This window comes from Stylophora pistillata, chromosome 10 (genome assembly GCF_964205215.1).
Source record: "Stylophora pistillata chromosome 10, jaStyPist1.2, whole genome shotgun sequence".
NCBI lineage: Eukaryota > Metazoa > Cnidaria > Anthozoa > Scleractinia > Pocilloporidae > Stylophora > Stylophora pistillata.
This window is the reverse complement of record NC_142528.1, coordinates 14214691-14218513: the sequence shown is the minus strand read 5'-3', so window position 1 is coordinate 14218513 and position 3823 is coordinate 14214691.

Here is a 3823-nt window from a genome sequence, read left to right as displayed (position 1 = left end):
AAGCTGTGTATAGCCCTGTATAGCTGTGTATAGCTATGTATAGCTATGTATAGCCCCGTATAGATGTGTACACCCGTGTATAGCTGTGTAGATCCGTGTATAGCTGTGTGTAGCCGTGTATAGCCGTGTATAACCCTCAATAGCTACGTATAGCCCTGTATAGCTGTATAGAGCCCTGTATGCTGTATGTGGTGTTAGGACATCATATGTATGTACAGTATAGGACATAATATGTGTTGGGACATAATAATTCCCCATACATGACTTACCTACCATAATTCCACCCACATGACATACCTGCGCCGCGATCTTGTCAGACTGCTGACCGTTGGAAAGCGCTATTTTATCGAAAAAGATAATTATAATGATAATTATCCGATATTTTTTTAGGCTCGATTATCAGCCGTTGTTCGGGAACCGGAGCCCGCGCTCCTCCTGAGCCCATGGCTGGACGCGCGAGGTTTCTTTTATTGCTTATGGCCAATCAGAATTTCGCCTGCAGATTTTTGTAAAAAAAACCAGGAAAGATTTATTACTCGACGTTTCGGGGTCATCGTGACTCCATTATCAAGAGACTAGTTTAAAAACATGCAAATAAGGAAAGGTACAAGAATAGCATAAATTAGACTGAACGGCTTAAACAAACACCTTGGCGCGGATGGAATCCGTTTGCACGTTCAGTGTTGGCTTACGCATGCGAATATACAACATTTCATTAACAAGGCAATCAAATTTGCCGTTACATTTCGTGATGACGTTGAATTGCTCGATCAAGCGTTCAGGCATTTCACTATTGTGCTGGAGGTGGTAGTGTTTGTAGATAGAAGATGATTTCCTTTTGTGCCCTTCTACGCGCTCGTGTAAGTGACCACGAGTGTAGCCCACATACCCTGCATCACACAGGTTACATTTAAATTCATAAACGATACATTGTTGGTTAACAATAGGGGGCTTCATTTCGTGTTGCTTAAGCTGTTGATCGAGCTTAGGGCTAACGAACACTGGTTGGACAGTCACGCTTAACTTCGAGCTTAGACTGTTCAGTTGTTGTTTAACATGATTAGCTGACGACTGGTCCTTGAAGGGTAACACTAATCTCACAGTCTCCGATGGTACGTCTGGTGATGGACAGGGTTCTGCAGATGAAATCCTTCTCTCAACGAACCGCTTGATTGTAGTTTCAACCAGTGGCTTTGGGTATTTCAAGTTATGAAAAACCCCTCTAAGGCGGTCACATTCCTCGGAGAAGAAAGACCAGTTAGAAGATAATCGATAAGCGCGATCCACCATGGTGTTAACTAGGCTGCGCTTGTACTTAATGTCAACATGACTCTGGAAATGCAGAAGGAGACCCGTGTTGGTTCTTTTGATGTAGACCTTGCTCTCAATCTTTGGCGCACGGTTAAGCAGTTCAGTTCCTAGAAAGGAAGGAGGTACGTCGGAGGTACGTCGATGACACCCTGACCGTAATGCCTGATAGGGTGACCGCTGGCCAGTTTCTAGACACCCTTAACTCTACCCATCCCTCCCTCCAGTTTACCATGGAAGTCGAACGGGAAGGATCCCTTCCCTTTCGACTACAATCAAGCGGTTCGTTGAGAGAAGGATTTCATCTGCAGAACCCTGTCCATCACCAGACGTACCATCGGAGACTGTGAGATTAGTGTTACCCTTCAAGGACCAGTCGTCAGCTAATCATGTTAAACAACAACTGAACAGTCTAAGCTCGAAGTTAAGCGTGACTGTCCAACCAGTGTTCGTTAGCCCTAAGCTCGATCAACAGCTTAAGCAACACGAAATGAAGCCCCCTATTGTTAACCAACAATGTATCGTTTATGAATTTAAATGTAACCTGTGTGATGCAGGGTATGTGGGCTACACTCGTGGTCACTTACACGAGCGCGTAGAAGGGCACAAAAGGAAATCATCTTCTATCTACAAACACTACCACCTCCAGCACAATAGTGAAATGCCTGAACGCTTGATCGAGCAATTCAACGTCATCACGAAATGTAACGGCAAATTTGATTGCCTTGTTAATGAAATGTTGTATATTCGCATGCGTAAGCCAACACTGAACGTGCAAACGGATTCCATCCGCGCCAAGGTGTTTGTTTAAGCCGTTCAGTCTAATTTATGCTATTCTTGTACCTTTCCTTATTTGCATGTTTTTAAACTAGTCTCTTGATAATGGAGTCACGATGACCCCGAAACGTCGAGTAATAAATCTTTCCTGGTTTTTTCTATGCCTTTGCTTTAGCAAATCCCTGCTGATCAAGATTTTTGTAAGGCCGCATAAATTATCTTGTCAGACAAAGTTTTCAAAATGGTGGACGATGATGTATTGATGAATGTGGCATGCGAACGAGATTTAGAGACGATTAAGATCGAAATTTTGAAAGATTTACAACGAGAGGCTCTAGAGAACCTGGTTAGCGGCCAGCATGTTTTCGTGGTTCCAACCAAAAGAGTCACGAAGTCGCTGATTTTTCAGTCCGCGCCGATTGTTTTTGACGCGGAGACATGCTATCAAGCCTTCGTTAAATGCGAAGTCAATTGTTCTCGTCATTTCTTCCCTGACTTCACTTTTGGAAGATTACGTTTGATTTCTTAAATCTGTAAGAATTACAGTGAAGTTTACTTGGGACGAAAAAACGAGTGAAGAGACCAGTCAAGTCATAGAACGTGGCGAGTGCCAAATCTAGTCCGGTTCATCCAAGACGTTTCCGTCAAGGAAACAACTGCGGTCCATGTCTCTCCAAAGAGAGCTTATGTCTGATCGCAATCGACGAAGCTCATTGCATTTCTCACTGGTAAGCGGAGCCATATTCGAAGCACGTTTTGTATAACTCGTGGATTAGTAGTCCTTATCACTCAAACATAAATAGCGCCGGGCTTTCGTGCATGACGGAAAATTTCAAGCCATAAGTGCGAGAACTAAAAATAAAACAGGATAAGATGCCTATGCGTTGTGTTTGTTGTTGCTTTTGATACTTAGAGTTTGGTAGAGAACGAAGGGGCTGTAACTCTGAATACTATCACAAGTAATGGAAATCATTCTGTACTGTAAGCTTTGACAAATATAACTTTTCAGTTATATTTGTTACAACAACTTAAAGCCTGATTTGTGATTATTCATTTTCAAATACAAGCAAGCAGTTCACCAGACTACAGAGTGAAAAGAAATCACTTTATTTGGACCCCTTGTAAGAACCCCATAATATTTCTCAGTGTAGTTTTATTTTCTTCTTGAAAGTGCAGTTCTAAATTAGCTCTAAATGATAGTCTTTCGCCGCCTTAACTCTTCCTTGATCTGTTGCGTGGCGAAGTTGACGGCGCGGTAACACTTGGCGAAATTACGGAGTCGGAGGGCACCTCTCGCTTCGTTCCATTAATCGTTTCAAAGTTTTCCTTCAACCAGCGATGAAGGGTATTTGTATCTTCTAGGAGCCTTTCAAGGCGCTTAACTTGTCGATAACAGTGACCGTTACAAACGTAACCTTCCACGTCTATACGAAAAAGAGGAATCTCCAATACGCCGCAAATCCTTTTCCGTTAATCAGATACCTTGGATTTCTTCCTAGAATCTTTCCTTCGCAGCCATATATAGAAGACACATCCAGTTTTCGAGTTATATTTAGTCGGCGTATCAGCGATTATATGTACTCCATCTATTCGAATTGGAGTCCTATTTCACTTTCAGTGACATCTGAGAACGCATAGATTATTTTTTTGAAATTACGTCACAGACATAGATGGCCCCTCGTGCGTCCAGCCTTCTCTTCTCAGGGAGGAACGAAAAAGACCGGACTCGAGAGAGCAG